The 22,281-nt window shown below is 45.6% G+C and overlaps 1 protein-coding gene across 3 annotated transcripts in view; it reads right to left on the bottom strand.

Moving 5' to 3' along the window:
• Positions 1–16,556, bottom strand: part of Pkig (cAMP-dependent protein kinase inhibitor gamma) — a 67,790-nt gene extending 51,234 nt beyond the window's left edge. Inside the window, exon 1 of one of the 3 annotated variants that reach the window (XM_051143755.1) lies at positions 16,483–16,556. The gene's annotated coding sequence lies outside the window, so the exon portion shown is untranslated. The other 2 variants (XM_051143754.1, XM_051143757.1) reach the window with 2 other exon arrangements.
• Between the last annotated feature and the right edge of the window lie 5,725 nt (positions 16,557–22,281).

The following is a 22,281-nucleotide window of genomic DNA, read 5'->3' as shown; positions in this document are numbered from 1 at the left end:
GAATAACAATGAGAGTGCTGGAGAGATGGCTCAGTGGTTAAGGGCACTGACTGCTCTTCCAGAGGACCTGGGTTCAATTCCCAGCACCCACATGGCAGCTCACAACTGTCTGTAACTCCAAGATCTGATACTCACAGACACACGCAGGCAAAACACCAATATACATAAAATAAAAATAAATAAGTCATTAAAAAATGAATAACAATGAGATCCTGTTTCGAAAAACAAAACAAAAAAGACAAACAAAAAGAAAAGAAAAATGTAACTTTTAAAAATGACAAGTCAGGGCCAGATGTGGTACACACCTTTAATCCTGAGCACTCAGGAGGTACAGGCAAGCAGATCTCTTAAGTTTGAGGCCAGCCTAGTCTATAAAGCCAGTCCGGGACAGCCAGAGCTACACAAAGAAACCCTGTCCTGAAACAAACAAATTGAACTGTCCCCTTCCTAAAAACACTCTTTGATAATTTGAAAACAGAAGAACACCAACAAAAACAACTGAAGCTGGTGTAGCTCGATGGTGTAGAACTCTTGTCTGGTCTACTCCAGGCCTTGGGTTCAACCCCAGTGGGAGTTGGGTCAAAGAACAGAAAACTAACAAAAACGGCGGAGTGCTACTATGCTAGGGATTTCTGGTAGCACATCAAAAACCCTCATCTTAACACTTAAATGATGCCAAACTTCAGTAAATCTACAGCTCAAAACCTACCAATGTTTGTATACTTAGTTTTAAAAGGAAGACGGTCTCATGTGCTACAGACAAGAAAAACAATCAAACCCACAGTGATTCTTATCTGCTTTGTCAGTGGAGTGGAGAGGAAATCCCTTCTCTGTACTGAGTCTCTCCCTGTCCCTTTTTCTTTCTTTCTTTTTTTCTTTTTTCTTTCTTTTTTTGTGTGTGTGGGGGGGAGGTGGGAGAGAGTGTGTTAGAGAGAGAGAGGAAGGGGTAAGAGTGGGGGGTGAGAGAGAGGGGGCAGGGAAGAGAGGAAAAGAGGTGTGTGTGTGTATCATGGCACACCTGATGGATGATGGAGGTCAGAGGGTAATTTGAGGAGTTGGTTCTGGTCTTCTACTGTGGACACTGGGGATTGAACTCAGGTCTTCAGGTTTGTACAGCAAGTGCTTCTGCCTACTGACCATCTCAAAAGTGTCTTCATTTATGAGACTTTCTTCAAAATGCAAGGTCCATGGAGGCTTTTCAAGGACCCCTTAAGGAACAATCCTGCTGTGCTCAGACACTTAGGCTCCTATAGAGAGCATTGAGAGGTTTGTCCTCAAAACCCTGACTGACCGCCAAGAGGCTGCTGCGCTCTCCAGCTAAGACTCCCTGCCCATCCAGCAGCAATGCCTGCCGCCCCAAGCCTCCACCCTGTCTCCCACAGTCATGTCCCCAGCTTTCAGCTGGCAGTTGGTAGTAATGCTGAGCTCCTTCCCACTGGCCTCAACATCAGGTTAACTCTGGGCTACCGGTTCCATGGGTACATGCATTGGCCATGAGCTTTCTGCCATAAACAAACTTTACTCAGGTTAATGAAATTTTCCACTCAAATGCTAGCCTCCAGTTCTCTTTGTGACCTGACCTCGCCAATGCCTGCAGATGGATGTGTGTCCAGAGTAACTCTGCCCTTCTGTCACGTCAACTCTTTTCAGTTCCTCCCAAAGCAAGTCATGATTTATTTAGTCTAAACTCCCTTTGACCATGCCACCCCTACCTTTACCCTTTCTCCCAGTTAGAGTGTTCCTGGCCTGTCAGCGTCAGCTTCTGAGCCTCCCCCTCCTTGAAGCCTCTTCCCTCACTTCAGATACACACACAGTCACATGTGCAGGCCACAGTGACACCATGCTCCCCTTTACACTTATAAAGCACGTGGGTTGGGGTGTAGCTCAGTGGTAGAATGCAGTCCAAGCATGCAAGAGGTTCTGGGTCCTATCCCCGCAACACTGCAGCAGTATCAGTCAAGGGGTAGGCGGCAGAGAAAAGACAGGCATACTCAACTGTCAGGCCATGACAGCAGGCAGCGCTTCTGTTCCCCGCCGCCGCTGCGGCCCTGGTGTTTAGCGTGTCTCAGATGATCAGCAGAGCATACTGAAGGAATATGATAAATGAAGACAGAAGGATATTAGTCAGCCTGCTCTTCAAGCCGTCCCCATTTGGCGCCTCTGATACACTGTCAGAAGTTGGCTCTGTGGTCTTAAGGCCAGCATGAGGACATCAAAGCCCTGGCTCCAGTTCCTATCTCAAAGGAGGAAAAGCCCAAGTACAACAGAAATTAAGTTGACAGCAGTTTTCAGAGTGCAGGATGGTCCTCCTTGTCACCTGTACACCTCTGCCACTTGCCCAGTCACTCAGCCAACTTGTCTAGGCAAAATTCTATGTAATATGTTTGGCTACATGGTCACAATGGCTCTACCATGGTGGCCTAAAAACTTTAGTCTGTCCTGAGACAAAAATCAATGATAGTTTTCAACTTTGTAAAGTAAAAAAAAGAAAGAAAGAAAGAAAGAAAGAAAGAAAGAAAGAAAGCTAACTGAATTCCCTAAAAATTCCCTCCCAAGCAAGATCATTCTGAGGCAGTGGGAAGGAAAATGAGGGTGAGTCAGCCTGAGTCAAAGCGAAGAGAAAGCGCTTCTGGTAAACAGTTGCTCTTTTCCAGACAGGATTAGGATTACCCAAACCTCACTGCTAAAAATACACAGATAACAGGTGGTATACATTATATAAGTACTTCCAAAACAGAGACTCGGCCACCGACTCTAAAAAGGGAACAGTTAATCAGTCAGCCAGGCATTCCTGAGCCTGATTCTTCTTGGAGAAGCCCCAAGAGCAAGCAAATGTTTCCACTGAAGTGATGAGGAGCCTAAGTGCCCCAGCGCTCTCCATCCCCCACAGCCTCTCTCTTCACAGCCACGAGCTCTCAGCTAGGCTACTGCAGTGGATCTCTGAAGAACTTGCTCCCTCCTGCTGGGGATCAAACCCAGGTCCCCCCCAGATGCTACAGAAGCACTCTACCACTGTGCTATCCCCTCAGCCATGAGACAGGGAGCCCACACAGCCTGGAACTCAGGCCTCAAGCCACCCTACTGTCACAGCCTCCTCTTTTTGTTTGTTTTCATTTATCATTCCTGTGGGAGGCATGTGTCATAGTGTGCGTTTTGTACATGAACTTTGTGGACAATTTTGTGCAGACAGTTCTCGCCTCTCATCTCAATGTGTGTTCCAAGGACTGAACTCAGGTTGTCAGGCTTACGTAACAAGCACCTGTAACTGCTTAGCCCCTTCACTCACACTCCTGCCACAGCCCTCCAAATGCTGGGGTTACAGACATATAAAGGGTTCACTTCAAACAGAACGCTTCATCTGACTGTAACTTCTGGGCCAAGGTGAAGGAGAGGGTGGGCCCAGTAAATTTCAAGCTACAAAAGCTACAGGCTCATCAGAACATGCCGACAGCTAGATCAGGTGCCACATAGTGCCTCCTCTTAGCTACAGCCAAAGTCCAACGAACCCACACTGTCTTTGTTTCCTTTTCAATAAACCACCACTTTGCCTGGATTCCTTCCTGGATGGATCCATGTGATAAAATCAGCAGGAGATATTTTAAAGTCCACATGTGCCTCCCCAGGCTTCCTCCTCCCAGACACCCACGTGTTCTCACTGTAACAATAAGTTCCTCCTGCCGGCCTCTGCCCTCTCTCCTAACTATTCTCCCTGGCCCGCGCGCTCTCTCGCTCTTCTCCCTTCTCTCACAGACAGCTCTGGCCACGTCCGCTCTCTTTCTCTCTGCTCTAAATTCTTCCAGATGCCTCTGGCTAGTCTCTCTTTACAATAAAAACCTTCCTCTAAACTATAGCATGGACCGGTCATGTTGACAATTTCTTTTTTGTGCCCCATCACATACATCTGGTGCAGAAGTCTGGGATTTGATTCGCCTAAGGTATTATTTGTTTCTGCTGGCTTCTGCCACGCAAATATCATATTTGACTCCAAATTCTAAAGTCTGCACCTTTAGCTACTCCCCCACATGCTCTAACCACTTGTTTCTCCTAGCCTGCTCAGCAAGTGTCGTCTTGGTCTCTGGCTCCCAGAGCCTGCGCTGCCCTCCTGGGCACCCATCACACGGAAAGTCTGTCTCCTGTTGGCTCACTGGAGTCTGCAGTATGGCTCTCCACTGTGGTTCAGAGCACTGCTCTGCTAAGGCACTTAGCCCTCCCTCTCCTGGAATCCTCCTTCTGGTGGAGTTCCTATTTGTGCCCTTTTCCCTGAGCCTCCCTCCCCACTTCCTCTTGGCTCTGCTTCTAAAGGACATCTCCTTTCCTGCTCTCTAGCCATGAGCTCTCTCCGTCGCCATTAGGGGCATCAACTCCTCACCTGCCTTCTCTAAAGTCTTTTCCCTCTTCCCACACAGACATCTCACTAAAGCCTCAATGGGTTTGGCCCAGTACAGCTCAACGACAAGAAAATGGCATCCTTCATTTCCAAATTCAAGGAGATTATAACAATTATTGCTGTTGCATAAGCACATGATCTCAAAATCTCTTCTCTCTAAGCCTTCTCTGCTCCCTGCCCCTGTCTTATCGCTGAGCCTTCTTTGCTCTACTGGCTCTAATTGCTCTCTCTGATCGTAAATTCAGTTTTACAGGGATTCAAATGTCTCTTGAGGATGGACAATATTAAAAATTGTCACATGCTGTTCTACTTTTTTTTTTTTTTAAGCTGGCTCTGGAGTTGGGTTATGCACGGCCCTCCCTCTCCAGACCCAAGCATGTTTATTTAGACATTTCCTCCAAAATCTCTGTCCTGGATCGGGTGGGCCACCTTACTCCGTGACAAAGACCAACAAAAGAGAACAGCCACAAAAGACACTGCGGGCTTTAAAACAAGTAAAAAGTAAACTATTCCCCAACTTTCCTCCCTGTCCCTGTCAGTATTTTGTCACAGCAACAAGAAAAGTTTAAAAATATAGCTGTGCTGCATCCTGATCATGAAGACGGATTATAGCTTTTCAAGATTTTTTGTTTTGTTTTGTTTTGTTTTTGTTTTTCGAGACAGGGTTCTCTGTGTAGCCTTGACCATCCTGGACTCACTTTGTAGACCAGGCTGGCCTCGAACTCACAGCGATCCACCTGCCTCTGCCTCCCGAGTGCTGGGATTAAAGGCGTGCGCCACCACGCCCGGCCCTCAAGATGTTCTTATTAAAGGAGACTAAGAAAGGGACACAAGATTGCTCTGTCACCTCTTACAACTGCATGTGAGTATACAACTAAACTGATTTTTTTAAAAGTTTACCCTGGCTATGGAAAGAACAGATTTATCTACATGTACAATAATTATACATATAAATCTTTTTTTATACATATAAATCTTATAAGGGCAAAAAGCTAGGTATCGCGCCTGTAATCTCACTTGAGAGAATGAGTCAGTAAAACTGATTCCAGTTCAGTCAACCTGGACTACAAACTCAGTTCCAGCAGTCTACAGACTGAGACTGTCTCAAAAACAAAACAAAACAAAAGTCTAAGGATATATCTCAACACTTGGCACAGTGCCTGCCTAGCCTGCATGAGGCCCTCGGTTCAATTCCAAGCATCCCGCAAGCTGGGAACAGTACTGTACATCTGCAAACACAGCACTCAGCAGGTATAGGCAAGAGGTTCTAAAATTCAAGATCATCCTTGCATACACAGCAAATTCAAAGCCAAGGCCAGCCTAGGTTATACGAGACTACACACACACACACACACACACACACACACACCTGTAATGAAGGGCAAGAAGAATGAGTTCAAGGCCAGTGTGTTATGTAGAAAGACCCTGTGTCAACAGCTAACCAGCTAATGTCCTGGGAAGAAGACTGCACCTTCTACTAAGACAGCACTAGAAGATAACCAGAGATGATCTGCACCAGCACCCTTGAAAAGAGGTATGAACCAAACACACTGAAGACCCAGGGAAAAAAAAGTCTATTGCAGGAAACGAAGAGTTCCACCTGCCAGTGTGGTTAAATGGTGGCCTTGAGGCGCTGCTCTTTTTTGAGATAAAACTGTATCATATATTTGTTTGTTGGAGTTTGGGGTGTATAAAGTTGGGGTTTAATCTTCTTGAAGTTTATAAACCACAAGATGGTATGAATCACAAATGCTAAGAAGGCCAAACTTATGCTAGCGAAAACAACAATCCAATGTTTAAAATGTCAAGCCTAAACAGCAAGTAGTTGTGTGTGTGTGTTGTTTTTTTTTTAAAGACACTTTTAAGTTTTAAGACTTCCTGAGAATCTGGGTCTAGTGCACTGGTTTTCTGTGACCCAGGGGATGTGACAGCTGACTGTCCTGCCAAACAAACATGCAGACGTTTATTAGAACCATCAGGGTTAGTCCATTTTTCTTCCCAAAGAATCAAATTCTTATCTGGGACAGATAAGTCTGTGTGTTTGGAAGAGTGTTCTGCATGATCAGAATTCTTTCTGTCTTGGAAGAGAAAGCATTTTGTTTATAATTCAATTTTCCTTTTAAAGGAAAAAATAGACTAATTTTTCTATGAAAATACTGGCTGTGGGGAAAGTAACACAATCATCTGTGGCTTATACAGTGATTTTTAATTAGGGGTTGACAAATGACTGTGAGAAATCTGGACAAATAAGAATAGTGTTTATATTCCAAAGATTGTGAAACAGATTCTGCTATAAAATTTTCCCAACACGGCTCCTTAGCCAAGGACCACTTAGGAAAATTATTTTTATTCCTTTATCAACTTGGTTGATAAGAATGTCAACTCCAGTGCATATATGGACAAACTATAAAGTGAAAGTGCTTTAATAATAAACATTTTAACAGGGCTTGGCACATGTCTTTCATCTCAGCACTTGGAGGCAGAGGCAGGTAGGTGGATTTCTGAGTTGGAGGCCAACCAGGGCTACATAGTAAGAAAAAAAAAAAATACACATACACACACATATGAAAAAAGAAAGAAAGGAAGGGAAACAAACATTTAACCAGGCATGGTAGTGCGGCAGCAGCAGCAGCAGCAGCCCAGCACCCAGGAAGCTACGGCAGGAAGACATAGTGAGACCAGCCTATTCTACACAGGGAATATGAGACCATCCAGCCATAGAGTGACCCCACCTCACAAACAAGAAAACACGCCTTTTTTTGCAAATAAAAAAAGAGAAACCTTACTGTGTTATAAGGTTTATTTGCTGGGCTGACAAATAGATCTGGGGGTGAAGCTCATGAAGTCTCAGAATGAAAAACCATACAAGGCACTAGCTTAATACCCCAAAACATTCCAGGGTGATTCTCTCAGGGCCAGAATACTATGGAGAACTGTCCTTAATGTTAATTCAGAGTAGATTTATGACTTGTGATGTTCTCATGGGTTAGGTGGCTTCGACACTCTTAGTAGCGCATTCTCATACAAAGAAACTGTAGCTTGGAAAGAGTGGTGCCTAAGGTCACTCACTAGTTGAGCACCTCAGTGCCACACTTGCCTTTCTCCTGCTGTGTAGTGATGATCATGGTGCTAACAGCAGTGGTGGCACCTAAGTCACACCCTCCATGCGGTGGGCATTGTTCTTTGCACTTCTGTCTGTTAACTCAGGCAGTACTCACAATAGTCTAAAGGCAGGCTAGTCTTTCTGTGGGCCACCAATCTCCTCTTGGTCTACTCGCCCCATCTTACATGCCCTGCATCTCTACCATAGAACACCAATCTTCATCTCAAATCATAATTCATTCTAAAATATTAGTAATGATTGAAGCTAGATGGTGGATAATAGGGATTACTTTATACTACTTGTTCTTTTGTTGTTTAGGTTTGAAATTAGCTTTAAAACATTTGTTTTTCCCCTAACATAAAATCTGAGCCACTGAAGAGGCTAAATGACCAGCCTCCACTAACAATGAACTCAAAGACAGTGTTACTAAAGAGGGCTCTGAGGTAAAGAAAGGGACCTTGATTCATTCACTAGTTCCAAGACCACAACTGAGCACCAATTATGCATAAGCTGGGTAAAGATCCAGTGAGGAACTCCTGTCCTTACACACACACACACACACACACACACACACACACACACACACACAGCAATAGCAATTATGGGAGGGGACTGGTCATGAGAAACGCTGTAAAAAGCAAAGCTCAAAGTGCTACAGGAGTTAGAAATAAAGGAAATTCCGTTATACAGGACTCTCTGGGACAGTCCAAATTTTTGACACATCAAGCTAATTATTTAAATTCATAGAAGGATGGGCACTAAATGGCAAAAGCAAAATCGGGCCTCGAAAATCACACTCACTCTCTTTTATGGCATTATGGTGACTCACAGAGAGAAATTAGGGGTAGGAATTCTTCTGCAGTCTTTGGATCAAAACAGAGATTAGAGAAGATGTGTACATACATGTGTGAATGTATGTGTGTACACACATAAGTGCTCACACATTCAGAAGCCAGAGGTTTTGTGTGTATGTGTGTGTGTGTGTTTAAGACAGGGTCTTCAGCCGGGCGTGGTGGCGCACGTCTTTAATCCCAGCACTTGGGAGGCAGAGGCAGGCGGATCGCTGTGAGTTCGAGGCCAGCCTGGTCTACAAAGTGAGTCCAGGATGGCCAAGGCTACACAGAGAAACCCTGTCTCGAAAAACAAAAAAAAAAAAAAAAAAAAAAAGGACAGGGTCTTCAGTGAACTTGGAACATGCCAATTCAGCTAGACTACCTGGCCAGCAAGGCCCAAGGATTCTCCTGTCTCCACGTCCTTAGAGTTGAGATTACAGACATATATGGCTATATCCAGCTTTTACACAGGTCCTAGGGATTGCACTACAGTCCTCAATCTTAGCAGGCAAGCACCTTACTCACTGAGCCTGCTCCTCAGCTGACATTTGTCTTTAGGATTTATTTTTAAGGGGCTAGAGATGCTCAGTTAAGAATGCCTGCTATTCTCTGACTTTATGGCTTTCTTGTGCCAGACAGTGCTATTCAGGCTGCTGGAAAAGAAAAGACAGTCATGATTTCACCTAGCACCAGACCCTGCATGCTACAATACCAACCTAGTACCACAGAGGCATGACTGTTACAGAGCGACCAACCACTTTCTGATCAGATCTGAGGCCTGTTCCACAGGAGGGAGCTCATGACTGGTGCTATAAACCTGGTCAAAAGCCTGTGGATGGAAAGATCATGGGCTCTACAGAGAAACCTATTGTTTTTGCTATATTTTTCATGTTGTCAAAGTGCCTTCTAAATATTTCTATCTACACATCTGCCCTTAGCCTTAGTCAGAGAAGCTTCTCTCTGAACTAGGCAGTGGTTAATGAAGAGACTCATAATTGTCAAAATGCTGAGAATAAGTGACCAAGAGTACTCAGCACTGAATGGACATCTTTATTGCACACCCCACGCCTAAGGCTTGAGGAACACTGCAGAAGAAAGGAAAAAAAGAAGGTAAGAGCTGGAGGAGAGGGAGGCTGCTGTGAAGTGCTGTCTTCTGGAAGAACATGGCTTTTATAGTCATGAACTCACTACAGCTGTGGATAAATGCCTAAACCCTGCACAGGAACAAGGCAACAAGACAGACAGACAGACACACACACACACACAGAGAGAGAGAGAGGGGGGGGGGGGAGACAGGAAGATGAGGGACATTCTGGGGATATTAAGGGAGTGGGAAAAGGATAGTTGAGCAGGGTATACACTTATGAAATTGTCAATATAAATGAAAGATCAACTTCGCCCTTGACTGCACCTACTCTGTAGACCACAGATACTGCCATCGCCGAACAGTTTCTCCAAGAACGAATCACTGTGAACAGAGAAGCTGGGAATCCTGGTGGAGAAGCTATAAGCATCAAAAGGCACAAGACAACATCACTGTACCAAGGTACCTTTTTCTAAAAGGTATATGAAGTCACTCTCCAAAAAGTACTTGATGAATAGGGGCTCAGGGTGTGGCTAAGTCGGTAGAGTGCTTGCCTAGCATGCAGGAAGCCCTGAGTTTCACCCCCAACACCACAGAAGCCTGTGCATGGTGGCGCACACCTGTAGGTTCAAAAGTTCAGGGTCATCTTCCCCTACTTTAGTGGGAATTCACAACTGGCCAGGGCTGGAGACTGTCTCACACGAAGCATGGAGCCAGGACTGAAGTGCTTTATTGCTCAGCATTAGATCATTTGCCTAGCCCTTGGTTCATTCCATCTCTTGTTGAGAAGGAAAGGTGAACCTGAGGGAAGGAGAACAAAAATACAGGAAGTAGCCTCACAGTGGCACACGCCTTTAATTCCAGCACTTGGGAGGCAGAGGCAGGTGGATCACAAACCAAGTACAGGATGGCCAAGGATACACAGAGAAACCCTGTCTCAAAAAACAAAATACAGGGCTGGAGAGATGGCTCAAAGGTTAAGAGCACTGGCTGCTTTTCCAAAGGTCCTGAGTTCAATTCCCAGCAACCACATGGTGGCTCACAACCATCTATAATGAGATCCGGTGCCTTCTTCTGGCTTGCAGGCCCATATGCAGGCAGAACACTGTATAAATAATAAATAATCTTTAAAAAGAAAAAAAAAACAAAAAACAGGAAGTAATAGGAATGCTGAACTTTCAGGACCTTAAGAGGAGTCTCCTGAACCCTCTCATCTAACGGTTTCCCCTCTGAAAACGGGAAGGATCTTCCCTGCTTCATAGAGCTGCTATGAGAGCAGATGCGATTATGGACTTGCATCTTTCAGAAATTTCAACTGCTGAGCTAGTTACAAATGTCAGCACAGTGGCCGCTCCTCGGGATGCTCTGAAGCAGAGCTCAGAAGTGTGAGGCTAGAGATGATGGTGGGCTGAGGTCATGCAGACCTTGACAATTCTTGTTTGTTGTTGTTGTTTAAAGACTTATGTTTTGGATTGTTTTGGTTGGTTGGTTGTTGTGTTTTGTCTTTTGGAGACAAGGTCTCACTATGGAGCTCTGGGTGTCTTGGGATTCACTCTGTAAATCAGGCAGAACTCCACCTGCCTCTGCCTCCCGAGTGCTGGGATTACAGGTGTGTGCGAGCACACTCAGCTAAGACTTGTGTATAGTTTTAATTATGTATATATGTGTCTGTGTATGAGTACAGCTCCTCTGGAGTTGCAGTTAAAAGCTGTTGTGAGTTTCTGACATTGGTACTAGAAATCAAGCTTAGGTCTTCTGGAAAAACACCATACACTCTTAACCCCTGAACCCTTTTTCTAGCTGAGACCCTGAGAGCTCTCATTTCCATAATTGCCCCAGTACTTGGTAAGCAGAGGCAGGAAGATTAGGAGTTCAAGGTCATTCTTGGCTATAAAGAAAGTCCCAGGCCAGCTTTAGCTGCATAATACTCTATTTAGAAAATCGGAGATAATAATAGTGTGGGGTGGTGGTGCATGCCTTTAGCCCAAGTACTCCAGAAGCAGAAGCAGGTGGACCTCTCAGTGCAAGACCGCTTGGTCTAATAGTGAAATCATGAAAGTCAAGGCTACAATAGTTAAGACAGTAGTAGTAGTAGTAATAGTAATAATAGTAATAGTAGTAGTAGTAGTAATAATAATAATAATAATAATAATAATAATAATAATAATAATAATAATAATGTCGCCACTGAATAAAGGATTAGTTCCCCAATGAACCTACAACACAGACACAAGGTCCTTACCTTTTTCAGGCACTTGTGTTTCACAGAAGTGTTAATCAAAAGAGCCAAAACATAGAAACAACCCAAAACTCCAACAATGGAGAGATGGATAAGCTAAATGTTAGAAGCACAAATTAAGTATTAGTCACCTTAAATCAAGGAACCAGGCTTGCTAGCACATACTGGTAAGCTCGGCATATAGGAGCCTGAGGCAGGAGAATTACCTTGAGTTTGAGGCTAGCTGGAGCTACATAGTAAGACAGTCTCAATAAGAGGAAACTCTAACATATGAAAACAAGGCTGAACTTTTGAGGACACTATATGTTAAGTGAAATAACTGAATCACTAAAAACAAACTGAATGAGTGACTTTAAGTGAGGCATATGAGGGAGTTAAACCCTTAAGGAAGGAAAGAAGGGAAGGAGGGAAGAAGAGAGGAAGAAAGGAAAGTAGAAAGGAAGGCAGGTAGGTGGCTGTCAGAACTGAGGGGGAAGGAAAATGGAGATTGTTTAATAAGTATAAATTTAAGTTGTGGGGAAAGGCTGGGGTGATGGCTTAGCAGTTAGAAGCATTTATTGCAGGCAGACCTCAAGTTCAAGGCCAGCCTGATCCTCAGAGCAGGTTCTGGGTCAGCTTGGGCTACACAGAGAACCCCTGTCTTAAATCCCCTCCCCCAAAAGTATATAGGTATTTTGTCTACATATATGCTTGTGTAAATGCCAGAAGAGAGTATCAGATTCCCTGAAACTGGACTGGAGTTACAGATGGTTGTGAGCCACCACGTGGGTACTGGGAGTTGAACCTGGGTCCTCTGGTAGAATAACAATTGCTTTTCTTTCTTTTTTAGGGGGTAAGGATTTTAAGACAGAGTGTCTCTGTGTAGCAGCCCTGGTGTCCTGGAATGCACTCTGTAGACCAGGCTGGCATCGCACTAAGAGATCTTCCCGCCTCTGCCTCCCCAGTGCTGGGATTAAAGGCATGTGCCAACAGTATTTTTAGATTAACCTCTTGAATTATCTCAATATATAATACGGAAGGTACAGAATTACACCATCTAGGCAGTGACTAAGAGTAAAAGCTCTGGGCTAGGGAGGTGCTTCTTGAGTAAGGGCACTTGCTACACCAGAATGAGGACCTGAGTTTGAATCCCCAGCACTCACATAAAAAGATAAGTGTGGGGCTAAGAGATGGCTCCAGATTAAGAGTACTTGCTAGTCTTACTGAGAACCGAGGTTTGATTCCCAGCACCCACATGGTGGCACACAACTCCAGTTCTGAGGGCTCCTGATTCCAACTGGTGCACATACATACACTCAGGTACACAAACACGTATAAATTTTTTAAAAAGAAGACAGTCATAGGTGGGCATGCTTGTAACCCTAGCACTGTGGTGGATGGAGAAAAGTGAATCCCTAGGGTTCTCTGGCCTCCAGCCTAACTCTAAGTTCAGTGAAAGACGGAGAGTAATAGAGCAGAAAATCATACTTGCACACACAGGTGTACACACAACACACACATAAAAATTAAATGCTCTAGACTCAGCAAACCAAAACACAGGACCCAAATATAATGTGATTTGAGGTAAGCATTTTACCACAGTTTTCATCCATAAGCTGGAGGTCATAACAGGGCCTGCCCCACAAGGTTTTTATAAAGATTAGATTATTGAGGGATTGTAGAGTGCTTCCCTAGAACACTCAAGGCCCTCGGTTCAAGCCCCAGCAACCCACTCCACCAAAGCAAAAGCTTATACTGAGATCAGCGCATGGGCGGTGCTCAGCATACTAGTTCAAAGAGGCCTGCTCGTGAAAGCATGCCTTGCTCTCCACACTAATAGCTTCTAGCTGTGGCTGCTGCCTTCCACCGGTGCACTTCTGTTGGCAATAAGCTCTCTGCCTCAGCCTAGCCACTCCACCTTCCAGAGAAAGCCGTGCTGTGGTGTTTCCCTTCCATTCCCAAGCCTTCTCAGCCTTTCCCTCTCACCAGCTCTATGCCAACTGCATTTAAGCTCTCCCCCATGCTTAAAAAAAAAACCCTTCCCTTACTCCTCACTCGCTCCAGCCTTCTCCCTCCCTCCACAGGCGCCCTTCTCGGAGCTGCCTACACTCTGTCTTCTCACATCCCACTCTTCCCTCAGCCCACTGATACACCGAACCTTTGGAAGCTGGGACATTATAGATTCCGCCCCCGCCATCTCACCACATCTGCTCAGTCAGGTCCCTAGTGACCTCTGGGACTTATTTATTCCGATGGCACAATCTAACTTTAACTTCTCCTACTTGGCACCTCGGTGGCATCTAGCAAAGCTGACCTCTGCGTTTGTCTTCCTTATCACACCCTCTTGGTCTCCTCTTCCAGTCATTTCTTCTGGTGTCCCCTAAGTGAATGGTTCTTCCGAGAGTGTGCAAAGCAGCAGCCCTCAGACCTGGGCCCTTTTGAAATCTCTCATTATCTTTCAGTATTATTTGGGCTATTTGGGGATGGGAGGGGGGAGGAAGGTGGGATTGCTGAGACAGGGCCTAGCTGTGCATGTAGTCCAGGCTGGCCTCCCCCCTCAGCGTCCTGAGTTCTGGGGTTGCAGGTGTGAACCACCATAGCTGCTCAGTGTTAATATTCCACTTCTAGCTGTAGTGAACTCCTTTCACCTCCGTAAATAAATAAGGCCCAGTGTGGTGGTACACCTTTAGTCCTAGTGCCTGGAGGCAGAGGCACATAAACCACTGTGGGTTTTAGGCCAGCCTGGCCTACAAAGCAAGTTCCAGGCCAAACAGGGATACAGGTCTCACTCAGCCCAGACTAGCCTTGAACTTGCTGTGTAGCCTCTTGCCTCCACCTCCCAAATGCTGGGGAGATAGGCTCTGTGACATTGCTTTTGAACGTGTTTGAAAGACTGTCCCATTACCATTCTCACATCTCTCCAGACAGGGCTGCGTCACATTACTTCCTTCTCCCCAACCTCCAAACTAGACAGTATTTACCTGACAGGAAGCACCCAAGCAACGCCTCCCATTACACAGCACGTGCCAGAGAGAGGCAGCATCTCCTGACTCGGCTCTTATCTCCATGGTGAGGACCAACCTTCTCCTCACAGTGCTGCACGGTGCCTGGCACCTCATCCTCGCTATGGCTTAGATGTGCTTTGCATGTATCTCCCAAGGGCTCATGTGTTGAGAGATTTTATTTCCACCATGAGGCGGTGGGTGAAGAGAGTGGAAACGATCTGAATATGGTGTCCAGAGGCGGGGCCTTTGGGAAGGAATCAGCATTAGAAAAGGTCCTTAGGTTGGAGTTCTTGAGACTGGATCCTGGAACTTTGTGAGAGAAGGCAAGAACACCTGCTCGCTATGGGCAAGGGTCACTTCGACCCCCAGCAACCACAAAAAGAGGAATCCTAAACTCCCCATCTTGTAATATGCAAAACTCTGAGCCATCTCAGGAGTCTGCTGTAAGAAAGCCATGGTCAGAGGCGGGCCCCAAGAATCTATGGAAGCATAAGCCGAACAACCTCTTTTCTTTCTGACACTATCCAACCTCGGGTAGTTAGTTGTAATAATGAAAAAGGGTCTAAGGAAACATTCTATATATTTTTTTTCTGAGTCACCACAAATAACTGGCTGCAAGGTGAAAAATAAGAGTGATGAGACCAAAGAGGGTGGGAAATCTACTACTGATGAAAGATGCGCGTGATTAGAATCCTCTGCCACCTCACACCTGCATTCTAGAACTCAAGAGGTAGAGACACACAAGGGTGAGGAGTCAAGGCTAGCCTCGGCTACGCAGCAGCATCAAGGACAACCTGGAGGCCACAAAATCCTGTATAAAACAAGCAATTCCCTTGAAGGCTCCTAAAAATAAAAAGCCAAACTTCCTAAAACTTTACCCCCTCGCGCCCCCCCCCCCAAAAAAGTCTGCCGGGAGGAACAAAGGCTTCTCAAACATCAAGTAGAGACCATTTCTACTTTTCAGATGCTCTTCCAGGCTGAAATTCTTAGGAGATTCTCTAGAAGTTGGGCTGTCTCCTCAAGGCTCTGTCTTCCTAACACTGGGCATGTCACCAGCCTCTGTCTTCTGGCCAACACAACCGCAGGCTTCAAAATCTCTTTCTGAAAGTAACAAGCTTCTTGCATAACCTCTCTCTGACCACCCCTCTCACCTCTAAAGATCTACAGCTGCCTCCTCTGTATTCAGTACCTGCAGGGGTACGTGAAAAACCATAGCTCAAATTACACCAATTCCTGCCCATAGGTCGGTTTCCTACGGACAGGAGTAGAGTTCCCTAAGGACAAGATGTCTCATTCACTTTTTTTTTTTTTTAACTGCTGGCGATCAGCCCTGGCCCTGGTTCTCAATAAATACTCAATGATGCCCCTCGTAGTAGTACCGACAAGAAAAGCTCCCACGTATTGGGGATTTTAACTAAAAATGCGTTTTGTGGTTATCTTATAAGACAGGTAATAACATTATCCCCATTGTGCAGGTGAGAAAACTGACGCAGAAATAAGTCCAATTTCGCCAACCCCCCCCCCCACTCCCAAAGAGCGACACACGCATACGTTCTCTTCAGTTCCTAGATAACCCGCGAGCAACCCTCATGGAAAAGGAGCTTTTTAAAAATTATTATTTAAAAGGAAAACTTTAGAATGAGACTGGAGAGACGAGTAAGAATAAAAGCCGAAAGCGCACCCACCCGAACGCGCCCGGGGTCAGAGGGCGTCGCAGGCGCCAGCTCGCGGGCCCAGGGCACAAAGGTCCGGCCCTCTGTCCTTGCCCGGCGTCCCTGCGGCCCGTCCCTCGCCGGTCGCCTGGCGGATCGCTCCTCTACCGGCCGCGGCCGCCCGCTCTACCGCCGCTTACCTGCCGCCTCGTCGCCTCGCGGAGCCCCGGCCGCCGGCGCGAGCGCCTCCCCGGGGCAGCCTGGCGCCCGCAGCCCGCCGCCGAGCAGTTGCCTAGGCGACGCGGCTGCCGAACTCCAGCGTCTCTAACTCTACGGCGGCCCGGAAGGGACGCGGTCGGAGGAGGCGGTGGGGAGGAGGGGAGGGAAAGGGGGTGCGGATACCGTGCGGGCGGGCGGACTAGGCAGCCGCGAGCAAAGGGCATAGGGAGGAGAAAACCTTCCTGAGGCTGGGCCTTAGCTTTCCAGAGAGGTGACGCGATGGAAGATGGCTTAGGAACAGCGAGGTTATTGATGAGGACTTGTACCTCGGGTGCTGCTCGTGCCTCGGCTCGCCTTTGCCACTCGAAAGGGAACCATTTGTGGAGTAGAGGGGCCCTTTAGCCCAAGTTTGCTAGGATGGTAATATATAATTTTTGGTTTGGTTTTTGTTGTTGTTGTGTTGTTTTAGGTTGTCTTTGGTTGGTTGGGGTGGGTTTTGTGTTTTCTTTTTTGCTCTTTCTTCCTTTCCTATTTTGCTTTTTTTCTCTTTTCCTTTTTCAAACAAGGTCTCAATGTAGCTCGGGCAAGCCTTCAACTCAGTCTGTTCATGAAAATGACCTTGAGCTCCATTAGCCTTCTGCCTCCTACCTCCCAACTGCTGGAATTACAGGCGCGAGCCACCAGGTCTAGCTTTATTTATATTATTATTATTATTATTATTATTATTATTATTATTATTATTATTATTATTATTATTATTACTACACTACTACTACTTTTTTGGTGATAGTAGACATGATAGTAGATACATGCTTGGTAAGTGCTCTACCAGGGAGCTACAAGCCCAGCCCCTTGACCAGAAATAAAGACTAGAAAATTAATGTGGAGTAACAAATTCCTGTTATAAACTCTAGAAGGAAGGGATATAACAAATAGTGAATAAAATGGTTGGGTTTGTTTGTTTGTTTTTGTTTGGGTTTTGTTGGTGGTGGTTTTGTTTGGTTTGGTTTTGGTTTTGTTTTTGTTTTCTGAGAACTTGATCTCCAGAATTAATTTCAGCACGGGAAATAATTGGCTTGTAAACAGCACTTACATTTCCTAGGGGAAAAAAAAAAAAAAAAAAAGAAACCCTGCAGATATACAGGACCCTAAGCACAAAGGATGCTCCTAACTGTTGTGGAGTTCTAATCCACTGAGAAAAACTGAACTAGACTCAATCAGAATTCAGATTAAATGGGTGTATTCTTACTGCTAGCAGAGGGATGGCAGCCTTAGAGCCGAATCAAGAGTTTAGAAAAGCGGGCATCACAATTAGCCCATGCTCAATGGGAGTCACAGCTGGGTGAGAGAACCGCTTTGCTCCCTCTGTTGTTTCTCATCCTTACTAAACAGATAAAGACCATCTCATCCTGGTCACAGAGCCACACGTGGCTTCACAAAGGCCAGAGCAAGCAGTTAATTACCTCCCAGCAGCAACACCATTTTTCTTCTTGTCTCTTACAGGTGACACCTGCAGACCCCTAGGGTCTCCCATTCATTCCGGGACAAAGGTCAACAGCTATTAGGGAGTATCTGAGGAGAGTTCCTTTGCCATCGCAGGGGAATCATGCACACACGGTCCACACTGTCCGTAAACCAGACCACTTTGGGAAGAGAAGGAAAATAAATGTCATTAACGCCTGGGGGTGGAGTGGTTTCTCCCTTGGCAAGCAATGACAGTGTCATCAGGTTAGGGCTGTGCTATCACAAACTCCGTTGTTTTTAAAGCAGGAGTTGAGACTAAATGTGCATCGCTAGGATATTGAGCAAATAAATGGCGGTACATCCATAAAATAGATACATCGTAGAAAGAATTATGAGAGTCAGACTAGGCATGGTGCCTCACACCTGTCATCCCAACACTGGGGAGGCTGAGATAGGAGGAACACTGAGAATGCGGGACTAGCCTAGGCTACAGTGTGAGTTCCACGGCTGCCTGGCCTAGAGCAAACGCCACCTAAAATAAGGAGATCCAAAATAGCTACAGCTGTCGTCAGTTTACGTGTAGATCCCACCTGTCTTTAAGCCATGGGTGTAGTAATAGTCTCCTGCTTTCCTAACTAGTCCCTGCTCTTGCTTCTACTTTTTTTTTTTTTTTTTTAACTGGAGGGAGGTGGGGTATGGATGGGGTCTTTATATTGCCCTCGCCGTTCGGAACTCTATATGTACACTAGGCTGTCCCAAAACTCAGAGATCTTCCTGCCTCTGCCTTTGCCTCCGCTTCCAGAACTGTGGGGTTAGAGGCCTGTGCCAACACACCCAGCCTCACTCCCAGCCTTTGTTTCGTTTTTGCAATGGTGTGCAAACCCACGACTTTGCACGTGCTAGGCAAACAAACACTCTACCACAAATTTTTTTTTCCTCAACACTTGGTTTTGGGGTTTTTAAGCCAGTCGGGCTTCTGCCTCAAGCCCTTTTCTTTTCCAGTCCTGTATCCAGATCCTTGCCGCCAGGTATGCCAAGGATTTGTTTCCTCGCTGGCTTTGTGCCTCTGCACCTGCGTCCTATGACCACAAAGACCTGACCTGATTACCTTTAAATTAGTAGATTCCCCCCAAACTCGGGTTTGTATTCTTCTCTCTTCTTCTCTACTCTCATCCGGTGTCTGACGTTTACACTGGGTATTTGTTTACTGTTTGTTCCTTTTCACTAGAGCATACACTGCTTTAAGGACAGGCGCTCGGTTCCCTGGTATCTGCCATCTCATCACTGGGAACAGTGCCTGGCACATGTGAAGGCTTAGTAAATAGTTATCAAGTGAATAAATGGAATGTGCAGCACCATGTATTTGGAACACTACCCCATGTAAAGAGGAGCGATAGATTATATATGTGTGCATGTATACAGACCTACACACATATAAATACATATGTATACTGCCAACATAGGCAAGGGCTGGAGACAGTTGAAGGCTGCTTTCTGACACATCCCAAAGACTTCTTTTTAGAGACATCTACTTATTCTTGTTTGTTTGTTTGTTTGTTTTTTCGAGACAGGGTTTCTCTGTGTAGTCTTGGCCATCCTGGACTCACTTTGTAGACCAGGCTGGCCTTGAACTCACAGTGATCCACCTGCCTCTGCCTCCAGAGTGCTGAGATTAAAGGTGTGTGCCACCACGCCCATTTTATGAATTGATTCTTACCGCTGGCAGAAAGACAACAGCCTTACAGCCAATTCAGAAGCCTGTCCACCAAAGGAGGCTAAAGGGAGGGTTAATAAAGTGGACATCAGAGGTGGGTGCCACAAGTATCTCATGCTCTGTGGAATTCAGGGCTGGCCGAGGAAAAAATGCTTTGCTGCCCTCAATTGTTTCTCATCCTCATTATACAGAGATAAAAGGACCATCTCATCTGAGTTCCAGAGGCCATAAGTGGGTTTACAAAAGCCAGAGTAACTGGGTTAAGTACCTCACAGCAGCAACACCGTTCCTCATCTTATCTCACATAGGTGGCACCTGCAGGCCCTAGGATCTCACAGGCATTTTAGAATAAGCTATTTAGAGGGTGCTTGGTACCAGGCTAAGTTCCTTAGCCATCACAGGAGAGTTAATGTGTAAGTTGTCACACATACTAGACCACCCAGGGAAAACGGAAAGAGGTGTTTTAGTGACTGGGATAGAGTGGTTTCTTCCTTACCAAACAACAGCACAGTGTGATCAGGTTAGGGCTGGCTGTCACAGTCCCACAGGAGCGCTAACCTTTGAGCCTGGCCAAGGACCATAAGGCAACACAGTTTATTGGAAGTTATACCTGAGCAGTTGTTACAAGTGACCTAAGAACTCTCTCATTTGGAGAAAGCCTTAAAATAGCATGGATTTAGAGACCGTTAAAAGTGCAGATCCCACACCTGGTCTGTGGACGCGGGATAATTTAGATTAAAATTAAAAAAAAAAAAAAAAAAAAAAGACTTTTGCTGAGGACAGAGCTCAGCGGGTAAGAAGAGTGTTTGCTACTCTTGTGGAGGGCCTGAGTTCTTGCCCCAGCATCCCTTAGCTGGCTGGCAATCTTCTGTGACTCCAGTTCTAGAGATCCCACTTCTGGCTCCTCAGACACCTGGGATGCACACAGTGCATACGCATAAAGTAAAAATGAAGCGATCTTAATTTTTTTTTTTTCTGAGACAGGGTTTCTCTGTGTATCCTTGACTGTCCTGGACTCAGTCTATAGACTAGGCTGGCCTCGAACTCACAGCGATCCGCCTGCCTCTGTCTTCCCAGTGCTGGGATTACAGGCATAACCCACCACACCTGGCTATGAATGAATCTTAAGAAAAAAAAAAATTAAAGACAGCCAGGTGAGGTGGTGCAGAGGCAGGTGGATTACTATGAGTGAGTGCCAGGCCAGTGGGGGCTACATAGTGAGACTGTCTAAAGAGAAAAAACAAAAAACAACAACAACAACAAAAACCCTAGCAGGCTAGAAGATTACTAAGATTATCTTCTCCCTCATAACCAATTTTAGGCTCCTCCTCTCTCCCTAGTGACAGATTTACTATGGAACTGAAAAATCGAGATAGGAAAAGGATGAGGGAACTATCAAAATTGCCCCTCCATAAAATTTGAAATGCCACGTGAAATGATAGCTACATATTATGCACAGGGGAGGCGACTGAGGTACAGGGCTTTGCTGAGACCCATCAGAGGAAGGGGATTTTTGTCCTGGTAAAACATTGCCATCTTGTTGTTGTTATTTTTGATGCTATTCTACGGTCCACGAGTTTCTTCCTTAATATCTTTTCCAGCCACTCCTTTTTCCTGAAGAAGTTTCCTGCTTGCTACTCAGCCTCCTCTACCTCAGATCCTAGGAATGAGCCTTCCAAACAATAAGAAAAATCACTATTTGGCTCCTGTGTACACAAAATGTGGTGCTTGGTCCTCTGGGAGATCTGTGAATGAAAGTTCCTGGGAAGACTGACACCTTACACTGACTCCTTTGAAAGGCTGATTAACTGATTAGAACTCCAGTGATTCCTGAGTTTGGAATGTTGCAGGTCCAGAGCCTAATTAAGGTTTTCCTTGGGCTATCTTTAGCAGTCACCCATTCCTTTGTCACCTGTGTGTCTGACCTAACATCCCGTGAATAGCTTAACAGGTCAAGACTGTCATCAGATAGCATCAGACCTACAGAAGAGATTTTTCCGTCCTTCCTCTTTGCTGTAACCTGTTGTCCATCGTTCGATCTGTTGCTGTGATAAACACCACAGCCCAAAGCAGCTTGAGGAGGGAAGGGGGTTGTTACAACCCAGGAAAGGAACTGAAGGCAGGTAGTGAAAGATCAGGGATCATGGATAAGGCTACTTACAAGCTTGTTCTCTTTGGTGTATGTTCAGCCCACTTTTTTTTTTTTTTTTTTTTTTTTTTTAGTCCAAACCCATCTGCCTAGCAACCACAGTAGGCTGAGCCCTCCTACATCTGTTAGCAAGAAAGATTCATTAGCCAGTCTGACCTAGGAATGCCCTATGTTTCCACCAGAGCATCTGAGAGTGCCTTGGTTTATGTCTTTATTATTTTCTATGTATAGGTGTTTTGCCTGCCTGGTTCCCACAGAGGTCAGGACAAGGTGTCAGAGACCCTGGAAACTGGAATTACAGAAGGTTGTGGGCTGCCATGCGAATATTGGGAATTGGACTTGGGTCCTCTGGAAGAGCAGCCAGTGCTTGCTCTTAACTGCTGAGCTAGCAATCTCTCATGACCTCTTAACCTTTTTATTTTTTTCCTTACCTTTTTTAAAGGTATGGTCTCA

This window comes from Acomys russatus, chromosome 4 (genome assembly GCF_903995435.1).
Source record: "Acomys russatus chromosome 4, mAcoRus1.1, whole genome shotgun sequence".
Taxonomy (NCBI): domain Eukaryota; kingdom Metazoa; phylum Chordata; class Mammalia; order Rodentia; family Muridae; genus Acomys; species Acomys russatus.
This window is presented reverse-complemented; position numbering and strand designations above follow the sequence as displayed.